Here is a 21,928-nt window from a genome sequence, read left to right as displayed (position 1 = left end):
CAGTGGGGGTCTTTTGAGGTTGATGTCGGATTTCACTTAAGATTTTTTACATGCACGCACAAACAAAAAACACACGCACACTCTGCTCTCTATTTTGAAGATCTTAATTAGGTAGGTTGATTTTACAACGTACCTATTGCCTTTTAAACAACCTTACAATCGATATTCACCTGGGACACGATTGGGGATAATTAATGACGACCGTCGCTCTTGGGAACAATCGCAATAACAAAAAAAATAATTTTGAAAAGGTGCATAAATAAAACGGGTGGGAGCTTTCAGCTTACTCGCCAATGGATGGGCTGCCCGGTCTTTAAGCCACGCCCCTCGGCCGGCTTGGTGCCGTCTGAGTCCTGCCTGTGGGAGGGGTTTGCTGCCTTCCTTCTGGGGGTGTCCTGTGTCTCTATGGCCTGCCCCCGGGGCGGGGTTTGGCTGTCTGATCACTCGTTCTGGGCTGTTTTTGTTCCACAGGCCCTGCCCCTGGTGGTGTTTTGGTGCCATAGGAGGAAGCAGCCAGTCTTGTTACCCCACATCCTCCCTGCCTGCACAGACAGCTCCAGCCGCAGCCCTACAATCAGTGTCCGGATATCCTGTGGAGATCAGCCGGCAGGCCACAGCCGACCGCAGGTGAGCAGATAACACAGGGCAGCCGGGCACGGGGCACAACAAAGAGCAGCACATCCAACCCGGGGCTAGGGGTGCCACCCGCGGGCGGGTCAGTGGGGTAAAACCATCCCTGGCAGGGGTATCACACATGATCAAGAGGGGCTTTTTTTGCCATGGTTGGCAGAACGGACTCGACCACTTCATGGCTGCTGGGAGAGGAGAAGCCATGACAGTCATACCCCCCTCCCCAAGGCAGTGGTCAAGCCCCTATCTGCCCCTCACCCAGAGGGCAACATGGACTTATTACACTTTGCCTGCTGAAATATCTTCCGGGTGCGGTCTTTGACCTGTCAGTGTGACGAACAGGGGCGCAACTGCAGGGGGCTGTTTACACACCCCAAAATAAATGTATTTTATGAAAAATATTTGGATACAGGTGCTTTCAGGCAGGGATGGGGAGTTGTCTGTCGGATTTCACCCGGATTTTTTACACACAGACAAAAACGTACACACACATTGTCTCCCTTTGAAGTTTTTGAAAAAAACCGTAATGTTCGTTATTTCACAAAATAGTGTGTTTTTTCTCTCTTAGTAACAATCTACATTCCTCTACCTTTTCACTGCCCTTAAACCCTTCTTGTGCACCCTGCTTGCCGCATAATCTATTTAACATTATATGCCAGCGTGATTAGTAGGAAATCTGAAGATCACCCCCCTCCCCAAACCAATCATACTGAAAAGCTACGCCCCTGAAGGACAAAGAGTCTATAGCTACTTTAGACAAACGCTTGAACATAACAATACTAACAAAGGGTGCTGCGTCTGTCCGGTTGGCCCTATTTGGTAGGGTGCTTTAAGGCCACGGATGTTGTTGTTGTGGTTATGGACAGGAATGTTGACATTGGGTCCTTGCAGGGTAGGCCAGAAGGAGGCGCACCACCATGGATTCGAACCGTAGCTCTATTGCAGTTTGACTGGGTAGGGGGGGTCTCGGATAAGGCAGGGGTAGCATGCTGTCACCCAGGACCTCAGATAAAGCTGTTGGCAGTGGCGGGTTGTCCTGCTTGCGTCGCTGTTTTGGCAGGAGGACAGGCCTTAAGTTGGTGGTGGCTTGGTGGGAAACCCTTGGAACGGCCTCTTTAGCATCTTTGTTGTACTTACAAGGTCGGGTCTATAGTGAATGAGGCAGGGAACCCCCACCCCCTTCTCTTAATGCATGCCACTGCAGGTGAAGTTTAGGATGCCCCTCTGGGGGTGTCACAGTGACCCTGCTTAAAGGATGTCTTTTTGTGTCCAGCGGTGCTGTTTTGTTGTAGGGGGCAGAGTGGGGGTTGATTATTGGCCTGCAGGAGTCATAGGTTGCCGGAAGGGACGCGTCCCACAGACCTCTAAGGGATCTGTTGTAAACATTAGGGAATTTCTTGTCATTATTTGTTTCAAATGATTAGTATATTCAGTCGAAAGGAGAATTACATTTTGAAATTGGAGAGGGCAGTGTACGTGAGATATGGGACATGCCATGTCTTTGGTACAAGTGACATTTAAAGGTCGAAATGGGGCTCCTGATTGTTAATGTATAATATGTGACTGTTATTTTTAGTGTACATATTACACACTTTCTCTATAATGTGGCATGGAAGTGTACATTTTTAGAAAAAGGCGAAGGCAGGTTAAAATAATTTAGATTTGGAGCCCAAATCAGGGGTCAGATTTTCACCTATTTTGCACATTCAGGCCAATCCGTGTTTTAAAAGTGCAGAATATTTACACTTTACAAGTTTTAGTTCCTAAATGAGTCACCTATGTATCTTGCAAGGTGGTAGTTCGTGCTTCAGTTGTAATTGCCTCTTTTTCAAATATTCTAGCGCTGTCTTGAAGTAGGAAGAAGCCCAAATCAAAGAGCCACAAGAAGAAACAATTACAAACGTAACACTATAACAAAATAAAGGAAGCAAAACCCCACCCACCGGCCACAAAAAAAGCCCAGGATGTCCTCACTTTAAAAGATTACGTTTTTTCTTATAAGATTACCCATATTTTTTAATCAAAGTTCTCATTTTTATAGGATTAACAAATGATTTCAGGAGTAACTGGCGTAATTTACTACGGTCATAATTCCTTGAGTGATTCAATGCTTATAATTTAGCATTTAGACTTTAATACTAGGAACATTTGCATTCAGGAACATATACTTTTGCAGGCTTTTTTTTTTTACTGTTTCTCCATGAGGAAAATGTTTTTTTTCCTACGAAGAAGCCAACTCCCAAATACACCCATTAAATATGGTGGCATTTCTTGTCATTCCTGCACTGAAACTCATAGGGCCTCATTCTCTCCAGCTCAGTAATCCTGATGAGGCAGAGAAGGGAATTTTTCAGTTAGAGCGTCTATTATTCCCCAAAATAAAACAATGTTTGGCCTGCCCGGAGCTACTGATGTCTCTGGTAGAGCTAACTGTGTGTTTTGGATGGGTAGAGGAATGTAAAAACTGGGCATAACCACAAATTGGTTTTAACACTAAAGATGTGGAAATTCCATTATACCATTGAAATTTCCGCATTCACAATGACTCTTTGCTCACATAAAATTCTACCTGTTCTGATTCTACAACGTGGTAATTTTTCACAGCTAAAACAACCAGGTGAGGAAAATGATGTGCAACTTGGGCATCTGTTCATTGGTTTTATAGGCCAAAGGATGTGTTGTTTTTGCTCATTAATTTACAAAGTAGTTGGTGTCCATCCACGGAGTTTTCACTAGAAGAAATTGGAGAAGGCTAACTGGAAAATAACTAAATGGAGGCATGTTGCTGGTTGGGGGGACTGGCATTTATGGAAGCATGTGCAGCACAGCAGAACATGTTTTATGGTCTTGATTGACAGCGCAGCTCTCGCCAGACAATTATGTTGGAATCACCAGTAAATAGAGGCTTTGGCTCCGCCCACATGATGGGACCTAGGAGTACATGTTTTTGACTGGACAGGAATTATGTTTCCACAAAAACGTGCTTGCCCTCCACACAGCTGTGCTAATTTTATTTATTTATCCAGCTGCCCGAGCTTGAACTTTCAGGGGCAGGCACATGACATTGTAAAACCATTAAAAGTGTCTTAGATAATTGATGGTGTTTTTCTCTGGCAGCAGCACAGGTGAGAGGAGGACCACCATTAACTCACATTGATTTTAAGGTCTGGCTTGCCAGTGCAACTGTCACCTGTCCTTTTAACCTACACCAATATTATTCTGCAGTGCTTTGCTTCTACATAAATACTTTTCCATTCCAATGCCACCCACTTGTAATGCTCTACATTACCATAGAACATCCCTGTAAAGCCAGACTTTTTGGCATTGCCAAAGATTGTTAATGATTTGCATGGGCTTTCCTCATTCATTATTTAGGGATTTCTCGTAGATAATGTACCTAATCTCCATAAGCCAGGTAGCACACAACTGCATTTTTATTCATGTGGTTGTTTCTTGCTTAGCTTAAAAAAACAATATAAAAGAATGAGTTAATGTTTTAGTTTGTTCAGGTAAGCTAATTTTAAACTTTAGCCAGCTACAAGCAGATAAGTGCTGATTGTCTTTGTTAATGATAAACAGCAAACCACGGAGGGAAACTTGAGTTTCTGATTAAGCTGAATTTTAAGTTCATTGATTCTGAACTCCGAATGGAAACTCTTGAGGTTTTACTGCAACATCTATATGTGATTCAATGAATAATAAGACGCTAAGCAAGCAATAATAATATCACGTACTCTGCCTGCATTTCTAGACGGGTTCTCAGCAATGACTTGAAACTATTTAAAGTGCTTCAGACTCGACCAATTCTATAGAGAAATATTCAGGAACATCCTGAAGAGAAGCAGTCAGGAGTTTAGAAAGAGAGACTTACACAAGGTAGACTTTTCAACAACACCTGCCCTCTAATGGAGTGCTTCACACAAAAGAAAACAAGCATTGGCATAGCCAATAGGTCTCGCCTTTGGGACCTTATTAGTGGTAAGCCAGAGGTTTTGGCTTTGCCTTTGTCAAAACTGCTGTGCACTTTAGCACAGCAAAAAAACATGGGTGTGGGGTGCACACGCTGCGTGGTGTTGTGATGTAAATTATAATGTGTTATTAATTACTTTTGTCCCTTGTGCTTTTTATTTAACTGTACCACATTGTACTTGCCAAATGTCATGTTATAATGTGGACATGTTATGTTTGTACGGCACTGGAGAGAGTTGTTTTTTTGCTGCCCTCCGTGTTCAGCCGGGACTGTTCATGTAATAGAAGACTTAACTTATGAAGAGCTTGTGAGCGGTAATTATTGCAATTAGTGGTGACGAGCGCTGCTCAAAGCCTCAGCAATGGAACCTATGGTGTCGGATGAAAGGAAAAGGCAAGGTGCAGTTTTGACGAGAATACTTGTGCTGAGTATACAGTTAAAAAAACAGCATTCACCCAAACTCTCCTCCAGAGCAACACTGTCCATCCTGAGAAGCTCAGTACCATACTCTCTTGCCAAAAACAGGTGCCCATGCGGAGAAGTTCTGACCCATACTGCCCACCTCAGAGCAACAACGTCCACCCAGAGATGCACTGACTCTTATTCTCCCAGTGTTGTTTTCGGTAGCACTGTCCATGCGCCTCTTTTGAATCGAAAATGTCACACACCTCCGTCCGAGCACTGTCCGTCCAAGCCCGGCTCCCAAGAACTACCGTCCACCCTCAGAAGCCCCATCACTCTTCCTCCCCTGAGAAACCGTGCCCTGCCCTCTCCCACGGAGAAACAGCGATACATTCTAAAAAGCACTGTCCCACATCCCCTCCCCCATACAGAGACCTACTGATTCATCTTGAGCAGCTATGCCCCCCCCACACACACATGAAGAAAAGCTGTCCATCCCAACATTCTTGCGTTTGGACACAGGGCTCATCAGTACTCCAGCGACACACTGCCCACCATCAGAAGCATTGACTGTGGCCCACGAGGACGCAAATAAACACTACATTGCCTCCCACAACACGGCCCTAGTCTCTGTCCTCAACTACGTCTCTCTTACCCACAACACCCAACCCACGTCACCAGCTCACTTGGCCCGCACCGATAACTTTAGTGTTAGGGGTTGCAGCAGGTATTGTCCTCTGTCTGACCTCCCGAAATTCTGACAGCCTAATAGCGCCTTGAACTAAGCAGGGCGCTGAAGATCGGGCCAGCGGAAGAACTTGCAGAGTAGCCACTGGGGGGTGCCGGCAAGCCGCCTACCCGAAGTTCAGCCAAGGGAGGGGGCAGCGGGACACAGACCCCTATCAAAGTGCCAACATCCTCTTTGCGGAAACTTCACCAGCCCCTGCAACTTCTGAGGCCAAAAGTGGCAAAATGAAGGAACTATGGCCAAAAACTGAGAAAATCTTCAAATTTATGTGCTTGAAATTGATACTCTCCCCACCATTGGGGGGCCAACGGAAGATCTGGTTATGTGATTTCAATAATCCACAGCTTTTTGCTTAAACCTATGAGTTGTCTTCATGACACACACATCGTTCACTTGGTAGACAGGATGTCCCAATCTGATACACTGGAACGCATATGTGCTCCTTTTGATGACCATAATCATCAGTAGATCACTTCACTGGCACACAGCAGAAAAAGACTCAAAACGAGAAACATATGCACCAGGGTTTGGTATGTAAGGAGCCATGATAGGTGAGTGAAACCTGGATAAAGTCCCTTGAGCGCTCTCCTTGCTGTCAGATACCCAACGTGTTATGCATGCAAGTGTGAGTGCAGGCAGCACAGCTATGTTTTACTGTAACACCAGCTGTCGCATTAGAAATGGTGACCAGCAGGCATGTCGCCCAGGTATGTGTGATCACCCGCTACTGGAGCTTCAATCTTTTGCACAGCAGTATCATGATGGGGAAATCACCGTCCTCGGTGCTATGCTGCCTCTAGCGCCCATTGCACAGTTACTGCAACACTCCTGCATAATAACTTGGAGAGATTAAGTGCATGCATGTAATACCCATACTACAGGTTTGGATTAGTTTAAGACATGGTTAATTCCAGTCTTATGGATGAAAGGGAGAAAGAGGGGTAATTCATGCAAACGCCCTTGCTGGGCTTGATGGCCACCAAGATGTTTGGAAGAAGGTTTAGTCCTTGGCAGCTCTACTGACTTTGCTGAGAAGTTTCCACCCTTCTTTCATTTCCTGCAATGAGCTACTCTTGGAAAAACTGGGGTGAACTGCCAGGGTTCTATTGCACCTGTAGCTTAATGCTTCCCTTTATTCACATCATACTCCCAATGTTCACACCTAGGTCACCATCCGTACTGGTTATGCTGGTGGTATCAAATGACCCCCACCTTGACTCCCAAAGGCTGTGCAATAGAAGTTAAATGTCCTGTGTCCTATCCACAATGCATATATACTCTGGAAAGATGGCCCAGTGGGCCAATTGCTTGCTGCTGACATTTCCTTTTATCATCTGGTCATGAGTTTGAATCTTATCCAGGCCAACTCAACCTTTCATAATTTTGAAGTTAGTAAATGAAGTACCAGTAAAATAAATAATATTATTGCATGTTATTTGCAACTGCAGAAGAGTTGTATAAATTGCTATACAAACATATTCTTGTACAACATGAGTTATTACATATGTAAACGGACAGAAGTGTTTACTCTTCCTTTACCTTGTGAATAACATCATCAACCCTCGCCACAGCACGATACGTGGTGTGGAGGTAGAAGGTGGCGAAAAGCACAACCTCTTTTTCTGCATCCTGTTATAGAACAGTTTTATTTATTTTTATTTATTTATTTAATGCCATTTGTAGAGCGCGTACAATTACCCTTAGGCGTCTCGGTGCTGAAATTGCATTAAAGTCTCACCCTAAACAGAAAGTGCGGAGATGTGGGTTACTGATTGAAGAGCCATGTTTTCAGTTTTTTTCTGAACTGAAGAAGAGTGGGGCTGGTTCTTATGTGATTAGGTAGGGTGTTCCAGAGTCTAGGGGCCGCGATTGAAAAGCGGCGATCGCCCCAGGAAACTGTTCGGCTGCGTAGAACCACTAGTTGGTGAAGAGAGGTGGATCTAAGCATTCTCGGGGGGTTATAAAGAATCAGTTGCTTTTTGAGGAATCGGGGTCCTAGATCCTGTAGTGATTTGAAGACTATACACAGAGATTTGAATTTGACCCTGTTGTGAATGGACAGCCAATGGTATTTTTTAAGCGTGTCCGAGATGGGTGCAAATCTAGGTTTTTTTGAGAGTACGCGGGCAGCGGCATTCTGCACGGTCTGTAATTTATTGATGACTCTGTTCTGGGCATTAAGCAACAGACCGTTGCAGTAGTCTAATGAAGAAAGCACTAGGGAGGAGACTAGTGTTTTAGCTGCTGACTCTGGTAGGTATGGTGTGATTTTTCTTACCATTCGTAGCTTAAAATGAGCATTGGCAGCCACCTTGTTCGCGTGGGCCATGAAGTTGAGCTGGTCGTCGAAGGTGACACCTAGGTTTCTAACTTTGACCGTGGGGCAGGGAGGGATGCCCATGGCCGCTGGCCACCAGGTTGCCGACCATGCTGGGGAGAGATTACCGAGGATAACCACCTCCGTTTTATCGGAGTTGAGTTTCAGGCAATTTCTTGCCATCCACTCACCGATGGCAGTCATCCCGTCTTGGAATCTCTCCGCCACCCTCTGTCCATCGCCCTTTATGGCCAGAACCAACTGGGTGTCGTCAGCGTATGAGGTCAGACCCAGCTTTGATGACACTAGCAAGGTCCGACACGTATATATTAAATAGTGTCGGACTTAGGGATGAGCCTTGGGGGACCCCACACGGTAACGACAGGTCAGCCGACTGGAAGGGGCCCAGTGTAACCACCTGGGTTCTGTTTGCCAGGAAGGAGGCCAGTAGATCTCTAGCAGTGAGCTGGATGCCCATCCTCTCGACACGGTCGACCAAGATCTTGTGGTCAACCGTGTCGAAAGCAGCTGACAAGTCTAGGAGGACTAATAAGGCAGTACCTCCTTGATCACGGATGACTCTTATGTCGTCAGCTGCTTTGAGGAAGTTTTAGGTGCGTTCCTCATAATAACTGGACGCCTTTGGCGATCAGTTACTCCTTATTCTTCGCTGACCTACGTGCCTGCTGGGGCAGGAAAATGCACCCTCCAAAAAAGCTTGATGAGTGAGACGAGGCGGGCAATGCTCCTATGACCCCTACACAACGATACTCTCTGAGGCACATCTTGTGATTTAGCAGTCGTAAGTCGGAAAGTTCTCCGGTGGTGCATTTTTGAGAGGGCACACCCAGTAAGTGAATGATTGAATATACGTTTGTAGTTTACTATAGTGCTCGCTCTAGGCGCTATAGTGCCAGGTAGTCTGCAAGCTAAGAACGGAGAAAAAATATTAAGATTGTAGAAAATATATATTTTTTTTAGCTTAGGCACAACTGGAGCAAATTGTTGGTTAACCATAGGTGTGAAATGCAGGGACATGCAAGTTTGATTTTGAAGATAGTAGAGCTCTTGAAGGATGGTAACAGGCAATTGTGTATTTAATGTAACTAAGCACAGTTTTGGACAGGCGCTTGTGTATTAGATAAAGACATTACAGCCCTGACCTGAGGATGCACAAGCTATGTGTAACTAAGTTGCGTTCCACGAGTAACTGCTGTCTGGTCCATACCTGCGTTTTGCCAAATTTTAGATTTGTCAGATCCAGTAGACACTGTTGGCATAATCTAATATATAATTTATAGTTCACACATGACTGATTGGTTATAGGGCACACTAAAGGGCCAACTGTATAATTTCTGTTGTACCACCTTGTCCTGTTTTTCTCCGATGCATGAGTTGTGGGATTGGTGATATTTGAAGATGCCGCCCCTACTGTGGATGCAAGTTCTTGCAGTAGGATTGGCTGCCTCGAGTCCTACGTGGGTTGACCCTGGCTGACTATCTTCACCTTGCTTCAGACCCTGTTCAAATGCAGGGGATATTGGGCCACAACCCTGGTGAGTGGAGCAGTTTGCCTCTGATGTTGTGGGGTCCATCTTTCTGTGGCTGTGCAAATTGGGCCAAGTACTCCCTTTACTAACCTGACTTCAGGTGAGAGCCGACAGAAAAACACATACCTCTTAAGGGTGTTGGTCGGTTTCAAAAATGAAAGGGTCACGTCACAGAGAACACCTAAGTATGTAGCTGACTTGCAAGAGGATGGAGCACTGACAGGTTTGGGGACACTAGGGGAGACCAAATCGGGGAGCCTTTTCCAAAATTGTATAGCTCGTTTTTGTTGCCATTGAGTTTAAGTGAGTGTTGTTTCATCCAGAAGCTACTCTTAGCAGGCGAGCATGAAAATCTTAAGTGGGGGAGATGGACCTGACTTTAAATTTGAAATTTCATCCATATTTACAACTCTTTTTTTCTACAAATCCAGGTGGTTGGCCATTATGGTTGCTTCTAGTGAATTCAGGCTTTTTCTAATAAATTGATTTTTTTACCAATTGTGCGGTCAAAATCTCTGTTCAGACTCCCTGCCAAAGTGCATGGTAGTTCAGAACCCCAGGCTACAGGACAGATGCAGCGCATCTTGTATGGAAATCCATAGCTCTCTGCAGTCTGAGTGTATAATGTAGTAGATGACACCTCGGGGAGATTATTACTCACGACTGCAGTGTCCTTGAACAATCCGGGCTTGCACACAATTCCATATACCGTATATAGTGCAGTTACCTCCACCTCACAGCTGAGGTCAGAAGTATGACTAAACATTACCACCTCTGCCTTGTTGAAGGATCCAGTTAAAAACATGTGTTCTAAATGGCCAGAGATTATCTAAGAGCAGATTAAAAGTAAGACCAGCCGTGCTGAGCCACCATCACAGTTAAAAGAACAAGCCTGTGACCAGGTTAATTGCTATCTAGCCAGAGAGTAGCTCATATCTACATGCTTCAGTAAATACAAACACAAGTCCGTGCATCAGAAACTCCTATAATGGTAGTGACTTTCTTCTCACCCATTGGACCTTATCCCTTTCTCGGATTTCACACAACCCTAAAATGTAGTGGGCTTGTAAGGCTCGGGTAAACAGGAGATAAAGAGTGATTGTAAATGACTGTTCACCTTGTTTGGTGCTCTGGGTCTGTAATGTCACGAGACAGTGAGTCATATGCACATGAGGAAGTAAAGAATTATTCCACCGTGACCTGACTCGACTCTCTCTTTGTCTTTCTTGCTCACGTGGGTTAGGTAGAAGCACGCAGCGTGTTTCAGGAGCAGAAGGGCAGGTTCCTAAATGTGTCTGTGCTTCATTTTAAGGATTACTTCCTGTTTACTATCAAGTATTTGAGAGAGAAAATGGACAATCGTGTGAATGAATCATTTATTGTATTACATTTTCTATCGAAAAGCAGACAACGTCTCACTTTATTAAACCACCTTTTACCATGGATAAGCAAACAAGGCCTTATATTTAGTTATAACATTTGTGTAATGGGAAATATAGAGCTTGTTAAAGGGCACACAGGTTGAGCAGGGTAAGCGTTGTTAGGCAGCGTGCTTGTTTGCCGCCTAATTGGCGTAACTCTTTCGAAATAGAATGTAAATAAAGTTGAGTTCTATTATTTTTGTATGTGTGTGTCATCTTAATAGAGCATAGCAATAGTTTAGAATTCTAGTGCAGATGGTGATGGTTTGTTCATTTTTTTGATGCTTTTTTTGAAAACTGGCATTGCTCCAGGGAGAGCTACATTATCTACATTTTTTAAACCTAAGGAGCAACCCAAAATGGTGGTACAGAAGGACATTTGTACACTGCCTGGCATTGTAGTACAAACAGTGTTTTTATAGCTGTTTACTAGCACATACCTTTGGTGGTCATGTTTCAATAACATTTATCCGTCTGTCCCTATTATACTTCTACTGATGTGTATATCTCGTATCTCTCAATCTATCTTCAGCATGTTATTAGAACATCTGGGTTAAGTATCCTTTAAGAGCAATTTGATGATAGCTTCAAAGCCCAACCTTTGTTTCTTATCTGAAATGTGATATTGGCTTCTTGTGAAGCGCGTAATGAAGCCCTCGGGCTGCCACAAAACACAAGAATTCTCAAAGACTCCCATCACGGCCATTAATCCACATTAATTCAAGGAACACTACGTACACATCAATCTCGTGTGTTTGAGTATTTATCTCATTTCACAAATACTCTTTTTAAATATTTGTCATTTTTATGATAATAATTATATCCATCTTGTACAGTCAAAACACTACTATAGACAAACTACATCAAAAATGGTCACAACACAATATAACACAAAACATGGAAATGATTCAAAGATACATTATGTGCCGAACAAAAAGGAGTTGTTGCCAATAAGTCCAAAGTAACTCACTCCAATTATTGTTTTACCCCTTGTATATATATAATGGGGTTATACCGCCAGTATTCTGTACACACACTCAGTGGTGTCCAAATAAAATAATGTTTCTTATTAGAGTAATTGATTTGAAGTAGGATGGGGACTGTTGACGGAAGTGGTCCAAGTTGCAATTCAAAAGGGTGGCTGACAAGAAAAGTAAGTGCCGTTGTAACCCCTTTCTTCTCTGGTCGGATTCAGGAGATAAACAAAATTTTTCTCAACAAAATTCCCCCCTCCACCCTTGATGTTTTAGAAACTTTACCCCCTCGGACTATTGCTGACACCGAGATTGCCGCGAGGTGGTCACACACACGATGCGTGCATTCGCACCGTTTAGCTTGGGTGAGATTTTTTTTTGCCCAACCGCCATTCATTAATTTATGAAGAGGGGTGACTTCTACTATTCTTCACACTCTTTGAATGCATGTAAGGTGTCACACCAAACACATTATTGGGTTGACACTTCTAGTCATGTCTCTTTTTTTACCACAAAGATATCGCAGTATCTGGCTGTAATTTTGTATATACGCCTTTTGGTCTAATTCACTATGCGCACAAGTGTGTTCCCGGGGCTGCACTTGGTGAACAGTAGACTGGGCATTATTACATCGCAGATTTTATGTTTTTTTTATATGTTTTTTTTTCTTTATATCTAGACTGAACACGTTTTTTTATTTTGCCCTGATGATGACCTCCTAAAAGACTTGTACATGCCCCTACACTTTTTGGGGTGGAAACACGTTGGCACTTTTCCATGGAGAATTATTGGAAGTACCACCTCAAGCATAACATTATTGTTTAGTATTCAAACAAGAATCTATCCACTCTAAAAAGAAACATTAGTTTTATTTAGACACCTCTGAATGTGGGAACAGAATACTGGCTGTATAACACCATGTTATATACAATGGGTAGGAAAATCATTGGAGTGAGTTACTTAGGATTTATTGGCAACAACTCCTGTTTGTTCAGCAGATAATGTATCTTTGAATCATTTCCATGTTTTGTGTTACGTTGTGTTGTGATCATTTTTTTTTTAAGCCTATTGATTTCCACAAGTTACCAAGCAAGTCCGAATCCCACAGGGGGTGGTCAATGTTGCTCTATGTTCTCATCCCAGGCTTCGATTACCCGCATGCCAAATTTGCACCGAGTGCTTAGTTGGCCCTGTAAGAAGGCTTTTCCCTGCGTTCGAATATAGAGCCCTGTTATAGTTCCCTCCTGGCAGTAGCCATCTATCCATTGCATAGCCCGGGTCATCAGTCCGCCTATATGTGCCATGATTAATGGAATCCAGATGTGCTACCCAGTAGTTCTGAGTCTCTCTTAAATCTCTGTAGGGGCGGGAGGAGATTGTGGGCAAATCTACTCGTAGGGTCAGCCGTGATATAGATACCTAGGTATTTAAAGCCCAGCGTAGTGACCTGTATCGGACAGCCCCATGGGAGGTCAGGCTGGGGTCCCTTAAGGACGTATAGCACCGATTTACTCCAGTTGATCGAATATCCGGAGTACCTGTCAAAAACTGCAAAGATATCTAATACAGCTATGAGGGACGCCTTTGGTGAGGCCAAGAACAGGAGTATGTTGCCTGCATACAATGCGATCCAGTCTTCCCACGTGTCCGCCCACTTCAGCCCACGTATCACTGGGTCCCTCCATACCTAGGAAGCCATGAGCTCTAAGGCTAGAGCAAACAGAAGAGGGGAAAGAGGGCAGCCCTGACGAGTCCCTCTACTCGGGGTGAAGACTTCCGATCTCTTATTATTAATAACCACTTGGGCTAGAGGCTTAGAACGGAGGAGTTGTACCCATTGAAGAAATCCGGGGCCATATCCCATTTTCTCAAGGACTGCAAAAAGATATGGCCACTTGAGCATATCAAACGCCATTGAGGCCTCTAATGACACGAGTATCGCCGCCTCCTGAATAGTGGCCGCTCTTCGCATTACCCCATGCACTCGGCGTAGGTTCATGGCAGTGTTACGCCGGGCCATAAAGCCTGATTGGTCTGGGTGAACCAATCCTCCGATCACCTTGACCAGTCGATTGGCGAGGAGTTTCGCCAAAACCTTGGGTTCGACATTCAGTAGAGAGATTGGCCTATGTGAGGCACATTCCGTGCTTGCCTTACCCTCCTTGTGTATCGTCACTAGATTCGCTATCCTTTGGTCTCTAGGCAGTTCCTGCTTTTCCTTACTCTCTTCAAACATTGCACGCATGTGTGGGGCAAGTATATCTGGCCTAAATTTGTAGAGTTCAATCGGTAAGCCATTGGGGCCTGATGCCTTCCCAAAGTTTAGTCTTCTGATCGCCTGTGCAATCTCATCTGGTGTAAGGGCACCCTCTAAGAACTCTAAATCAGGGGTCGAAAGCCGTGGTAATGTAATGTCATGAAGGAGATCATGGGAGTCTTGTCTTGTGTAGGGTGATTGCGAGGAGTATATCTCCCTGTAGTGAACCGCAAATGTGTTGGCAATCTCTTGGGGTCAGTGATCCTGCGCCCGCTCCGCCCGTTAATTCAGGCACCAATCGATTTGCAAGTTCTTTTTTATCTAACCACGTAATCATTTTCCCCGCTCTGTCCCCTTGATCATATATCCTGCCCTGCCTGCGTCTCTCTCCCCATCGCCCTGGCTCTGTGTGTCACTAAGGCCTTATAACTGTCTCTCTTTAACTGTAGGACATGGAGCCCTTCCGAAGTGGAATCCCCTTCATTCTCTTCCTTCAGACGGAGGATTTCGTCCTCTAGTGCAACCTCCTCTTTCACTTTCTCCTTCCGCACTCCCGCTATTTGGGAGAGTGCTTGTCCCTTTATCACTGCTTTCAACGCTTCCGATAGTGTCTGGTGGGAGTGTACCGATCCTACATCTACATTGTCTTGAAAGTATTGTTTTATCGAAGCATGCAGCGCTTTATGTACCATCGGATTTCGGAGATGCCAGGGATTAATAGGCGCAATCCTTCCCACTCTGTGCCGGCCGATAACGAATTGAGCCCACAGTGGGGAGTGGTCTGATATCCCTCTCGCCATGCGTTTAACTTCTTGAATGTGTGCTGATTGGTCTGGTGGGACCAGCAAATAATCGATTTGCGACTGGCTATTGTGAGCACCCGAGTGATATGTGTGTTGGATGGTATCAGGGTGATACGATCGCCAAGCTTCCCGCAATCCCAGAGCCTCCAGAAAGTCCAGGAGACAGCTATTAGAAGGGCGGAGTTCTCGCGGAGGACGTCGGTCCAAGGGCCCGGGGACCACAGAGTTTAAGTCCCCTCCCACTACCAGGAGACCGCCTGATACCGCCAGTAGAATGGAACCCAAGTCTTTGAATGCGAGTCCCTGAAGGCCCGGTGGTACATATACCGACATAAGGGTCAATGTGTTTCCTTCCCATTGTTCCGTGATGCCTATGTATCTCTCCCATGTATCCACCAAAGTGGACCTCACTGTCATTGGAAAGGAGTTCCTCAACAATATTCCTGTACCCCTCGACCCCGTGGTGAAACCTGAATGTGCAGCTAGCTTGTATCCCCAACGGTTAAGGGCTCTACACGTGTTACCCACCAGGTGTGTTTCTTGAAGCAACACCACATCTGGGGCATGGCGCCTAGTCCCTGAAGGCCCTATGGTACATATACCCACATAAGGGTCAATGTGTTTCCTTCCCATTGTCACGTGATGCCTATTTATCTCCCCCATGTATCCACCCAAGTGGACCTCACCGTCATTGGAAAGCAACACCACATCAGGGGCATGGCGCCTGATATGCTGCAGTACTACAGACCACTTTACTTTGTACTCCAGATCATTCACGTTCCAACTCATCAGTTTAAAACTCTTATCCCGTTGCGTAGTCATAAGGATTTACATGGTGCCCATCTTTCTGAGCGACAGAGCCCTGATACCCTGTTGATTCAATAAAAATAAACAACAACGTATTAACCCCTCCCAACTTCCCCCCCTCCTCCCTCCCCCCTGCTCCCCTGCACTCTGGGCCTGGAACTGCCCATGACTTTTGTAATGCAGAGTGCCTGTCGCCCCAAAATTAAACTAAGAGAAGAAAATTGGGGGGAATACACCTCTTCACCCACCCCTACCCTCCCCAGTTAAGAATTTAACCTGGGCATGGCCGGCTCCGCATTATTATGAAGTCTTTAGACTAAGCACTCAAGTCTGTATTTACCCCAACCATGCTTTATTAACCCCGAATACCAGATAAGTAGCAGTCAATGCTGGGCTTGAGGTTGCAAGGGCTTTAAGTTCAGTTAAAGCATCTTCGGGCACCCTCATACTTCCTAGTGGCCTTGAGCATTGTGTTCCGTTGATTCTCTCCAGCCATCCAGCCACTCACCAGCCCCCTCCGGAACATCAAAGAATCAAGTTTTTCCCTCAGCCTCCACCCGAAGCTGAGCCTGGAACAACATTGCAAACATTAGGCCTTTGTCCCTCATTCTCTTCTTGACCGCTAGGAATGATCCGCGCTGTCTCTGAACCGCCTGGGTGAAGTCCGGAAAGAAGGTGATTACTAAATTCTCCCATCAGAGCAGAGGTGCTGCTTTGGCTGTTTATAGGATACCATCTCTATCCCGATAGTTCAAGAGTCTGGCCAGCATTGGACGGGGGGTTCCCCTGCTTCGGCTGGCCTATGGGCTCTTTCCACAATGAAGATGTTGGACAGGCCTTTCGGCTGGAGTTGAGTAGTGATTTAGGTTCTCCACGAAGAGATCTGCAGCTTCTCCCCCCCCTTTTTCCGGCACTCCTAAGATGCGTACATTGTTACGCCTAGTTCTTCCTTCATAGTCATCCAGTTTTCCTTCAGCAAACTTAAGGAACGTATGCAGTTCTCTAACTTCATTTTGTAATTGATTAGTGTCTTCTACTAGGTTTGTGGTCGTGATTTCAAGTTGTTTAACCGTTTCCCTATTTGTAGCAAGGTTCGCTCTGATAAGCATTACTTCAGAGGAGATCGTGTCCATTCTCTGTTCTAGTGAAGTACGGATCTTACCAACCGCATCAATGACATCTTTCAAGGCAGGTTCTGGGACATTTCCTTCCGTTCCTCCCATCTGTTTGTCCCTGGGTTGTTGCTGGTTGGTCAGGGCCGCCTTTGGGCACGTGTATCTGTCCAATTTATTGTTCTGGGTGGATTTGAGGCCTCTAGTGTTCGACATAGTGGCAGATAGTGGCGTCACAGCGATCTCACGACTAGATTACCAACACTACTGCGTTTGAATTCCAACTGCGACCTCGCCAGAACCGCGTCGATAGGTCCCGTGACTTGGGTCAACCCACCGATGCACTCCAGGAGCTATACTGTCGCCGCCTGCAGAGTGTTCCACTACCATTGTCCCGTTAACAGGTCTTTCCGTACGGTCATTGCGGGCCCTGGGTTCCCCGTGAATGACTACTGGAGATCAGACCTATAATGGTGGCCACTCATGGTGACTTGTTAGCTGCTCGGGCCTAGCATCTTCCTCAACTACAGTCCCCAGTGCATCACTTTCCTCAGGGAACACCAACTTTTTTCCTGTTCCACGAGCAACGGTCTAACGTTGTAGGCCCCACTGCCCGGCACTCACCTTGATGCCAAACTCTGCTTTATGAACACTGCCTCAGCGGTTCTCAGCCTTGTAGTAATGTCGATTTAGGCAAGGTCCTCACACTGGTCATGGGGAGCACATCCGTCCGTGCTGATTCCAGATTTCCCTTTCTGCTCTCGGGGAATCTCCAGTTCGGTCTTTGGATAAGCCTCCGTGAGTCTCCTGCTATTCTCTGCAGCGCCAGGGGTCTCGTCTGTACTCGAGTACCCGACTCCGGTAGGCCCCAGATCACCAGAGCTGGGACCTCCAGTCCCTCGGCCCTGACAGTTCGGGTTTCGGCTCGACCTCACCCGCAGAGCTTATTCCGGCTGATGGTCTCCCCAGGGCTCAGGCCACCCGATACGCACTCCTCGGTGTCCCGTTCTGTTTTTCTGGCGGTGTCACAGCAGGTCTCCGCCACGCCTTTGCACCGATGAAGGCAGTGGAGTTCTCACCGCTCGTTGGGAGCATGACCCTGTGCGTTTCTTCCTGTCCCGCTTCGGCGTTCAGGAAGCAGTCGTCCCGATCATCGGACCACAGTTGAGGGTGATCCGCCAGTCTCTGCACCGTTATGGGCCTCTCTCTCACTCGAGGCCCCGGCTTCAGCGGTCTTGTAGGCCGCTGTTCGTCGCTGCAGCAACTTCGGGTCCCCCAGTACTGGCGGCTCGATTTCGGACTGAGTCGTATCCGCAGGTCTTCCGCCAGCTGAGTTCTACCTCAGGGCATGGATTAAAGGGGTGGATCGGTGCGGAAAGGAGAGGTTTGGAGCAGAGCGACTCTAACCTGCGGCCATCTTGTTTCGCCACTTGGCCATGTCGCCGTGTTGTGATGATTTTTGATGTAGTTTGTCTATAGTAGTGTTTTGATTGTACCAGATGGATATGATTACCAAAAAAATGACAAATATTAAAAAAGAATGTATGTGAAATTAGATAAATACTCAAACACGCGAGATTATGTATGTAGTTTTCCTTGAATTAATGTGGATTAATGGCCATGTGGGGGTCTTTGAGAATTCTTGTGTTTTGATACTGATCCCTCCCCCTATACCAGGCCTTATTAGATCAACCCCTTTGCGTTCTCTCAGGCTGCCTCAAAGCACTGAGAAAGAAAAGGAGGTGTCAGGCCAAAGGGAATGAGGGAGGAGCTTTGTCTATGGAAAGAGCACACCCCAAAAATGCTTGTACTGCAGCTGGCGAGCAGTAAGGCATAATGGATGGAATTGTGGGATCATCACATACTCATCTGGTCTGCTTTGCCAGACGGGAATGTAGGAGTATATGAGGTGAAGTGGGACAAAGAGCACTTGAGGTGATTGTGGATCTGTGTGTTAAATGTGTTTTATCCATTTTGTTTCGGGAAATTGGTGTGACCTTAATGCAAATTTCTTTGGTTCTTTATATACAGATTTATAGCTGTCTGTATTATCCATAAAGAATAAGTGTTGTGTTTTATTTATTCTTAAGCATCTGAAATGGAAATGTCTGCACATTCAGATGACACCGGTGTGTAACTAAGGACTCCGCAGCCCCAGCGGTGCGGTGGCTTTTTGCCATGGCAGAAAACATTGGCAAAGTCAATAGCTCAAGACGAAACCTACTGGCTTTGCCAGTGCTTGTTTTTCGGTGTTAACCATTTTTAGGTGCGCCATCCCAAATGTTTACAGCATTCATAAGAAATGACAGAGAGTTCTCTCCAGAAAAAAAATCAATTACTCAATGTGACGCCTTCATTGAAATGAAAGAATTAAGTGCAAATATTTCAACTACATTAAAAAGGCGGAAGATGGGATTTGATGTCGTGCTCAGTTGTTGCAGGCTTATGTGGGGGAGAAGGGAGCACATTTGATGGCAAATTATCAGGAGGTGCGTGAGTGCAGTGAGGGGATTGAAGAAGACCCCTGCTCACTAGTTAACTGCAAAGCTGAATGCAGGAGTTACTCCTACATGTGGCTGTATTTGCATCAGGGGTTTACCTCAGCTGTCAGCATTTCTAGTTCCACTTCCCTCTTGGGAAATCACTTATTTGAACATTTTGCAAACTAAAATTGTTGTTTACTTAAAGCAGAGTGAAACAGTGGGAACTAATGATGCAATAGAGCCTCGTTGTCTGCCCCATGAGAAATATGTCCAGCCTCCAAACTTGACTCCAAAAATGAAAATGCGTAAAAACAAGCCTTGGCAAAGCCATTATGTCTCGTCTTGTTGACCTATTGGCTTTGCCGATGCTTTCTGCCGAAGCAAAAAACAAAAAAAAAGAAAGAAGGCTTTATGATGTGGTCACTGCTATCATTCTGCTGTAGTGTGCAATGAGATATGCACCTACATGCACACCTACCCATCAATTAAACCAATCTCTCTTGATCCGCAAGTAGTAGGCTGCATAGTAATACGTCTGAGTCCATAAAAAAACTAAAAAGGTCAATTCGATTTGCATGTCCAGTATTCATTTTTATGTAAAATAACTGGATAGCATGAAAAAGGTTACTGACCAGTAGGGAAACAGTGAGATTTACATAGAGGTCAATGCTTCATGACGGTGATCAGGCTTCCTTTGACTAGAAAACTGTTTGTTGGAAATGACCCTCTCTAACATGCCTTCCCTGGACTTTTTGCTTTTCTTCTTCAAAGTTTGCAGCTGATCTGCATTCTAGCCCCAGGACTTTGAGCAAGTTTGACTCTTCATTCAGTGACAAAGCACTGTACTCGTCATATACATACTGGTGATTGGTGTATACCCGATTGGCTGATTCGAGTTAGCTCTAAGTCCCTTGTCAAGGGGTAAGACATATACCAGGGGCATGTTTCTCAAATGCTCCTCCATGAGACTGCAGCACTGGTTGTGCCATCCACGGAAGTAGCTTGATTGTGCCACAGGTTTGCCCTGGTGGGGCCTGTCTGCACGGGTTAGTGTTACCCGGCATTCACATTTAAAAAGCTACCGTCCAAGGTTCTGCATGTCTCTTGCTGTATCGGAGTTCTCCCTGGTGACAGGGTGCGGTGTTGGGAAGAGGCCGGGCATGTGCGTGCATGCGTTACCTGCAAGGTTCGTGAAAGGCACCTGGTGGTGTGTTCGGTATGACGGGCCTGCTTCTCGCATTGGATTAGCATGAGGGGATGTAAGGAAAGGCTATCTGGCAGAATAGTTGCAGTATAGTGATTGGTATCGATGAGTTCGTAATGGCGAATTCTCTCCTGTGGTGCGAGTGGATTTAACATTGCGGTGGTTGAAATGTCACTTTGGGAAAGTGAAAGACACACAGATGATGGACGGAATGCAGAGCAAATCAAACATTCACCCCGAGTCAAGAGATCTGGGTTAAATCCATTGTTCTTTTGCTCACTATGCCACCCAGTTTAGACCCAGCCATATGCAAATCAGTCTTGACCCTGTTCTTCATGGGAACAGTCCAGCCCAGCCCGAACTGCCAAGTCAAGTCCTCCCTGGACCGGAAACAAGCATCCTGGGACCAGTTTCAGGGCATCACTCCTCATTAACCAGGCTAGCTTGAATCTAGTGACACAGAGAGCCCAGGACCCACGTCTGGGCATACCCTGCGCACTTAGGGCGAGAAAGCAAAAGATGCACAGGTGATGGACGGAATGCAGAGCAAATCAAACATTCACCCCCAGTCAAGAGATCTGGGTTAAATCCATTGTTCTTTTTCTCACCATGCCACCCCAGTTAAGACCCAGCCATATGCAAATTAGTCTTGACCCTGTTCCTCATGGGAACAGTCAAGCCCGAACTGCCAAGCCGGGTTCTCACTGGACCGGAAACAAGCATCCTGGTTTGGCATGGGGAGCAAAAAAACGATGGATTAGGCCCAGATCTCTGTACCGGGGTGAATGTATGACATTATTCAGCATTCTGTCCATCAGTTTGTCTTTTTGCATTTGTATACCCAGACGTAGGTCCCATGCTATCCATGCCACTGGAGTCACCTAGGAGTACCTAGGCTTATGAGGGGTAATACCCTGAAACCTGTCCTAGGATGCTTGCTTCATGTCCAGGGAGGACCTGAGCTATCATGGCGGAGGTTCTTCTGAAGGCACAGAGATCCTCACTAGGAAGGTGGCAACCACTAACCAGGCTGTAGGCTGTGAGGGTAGCTAAGTAAATCCCGCTGCTCACCCTAATGGAATGGAGAACAACTGGCCAGACTCTAAATAAGTTCTTATACCGTTTCAAGATGGTCACTGGGTCTTATGTCCCTCGTCCCTATACCGTTTTACAGTTTGAATCAGAAGTTCAGAGAAAGTAAGACAGCTCCACACTTTGAGGTGCATGTAACTACATTTCCGCTTCCAAGA

General features: G+C 45.7%; 1 protein-coding gene across 1 annotated transcript in view; it reads left to right on the top strand.

Moving 5' to 3' along the window:
• Positions 1–472: 472 nt before the first annotated feature.
• The window catches only part of LGMN (legumain), a 97,037-nt gene continuing 75,581 nt past the window's right edge, over positions 473–21,928 (top strand). Inside the window, exon 1 of the mRNA XM_078660077.1 lies at positions 473–627. The gene's annotated coding sequence lies outside the window, so the exon portion shown is untranslated. The remainder of the gene's footprint in view (positions 628–21,928) is intronic.

The sequence above is a fragment of the Lissotriton helveticus genome, chromosome 9 (genome assembly GCF_964261635.1).
Source record: "Lissotriton helveticus chromosome 9, aLisHel1.1, whole genome shotgun sequence".
NCBI lineage: Eukaryota > Metazoa > Chordata > Amphibia > Caudata > Salamandridae > Lissotriton > Lissotriton helveticus.
This window is presented reverse-complemented; position numbering and strand designations above follow the sequence as displayed.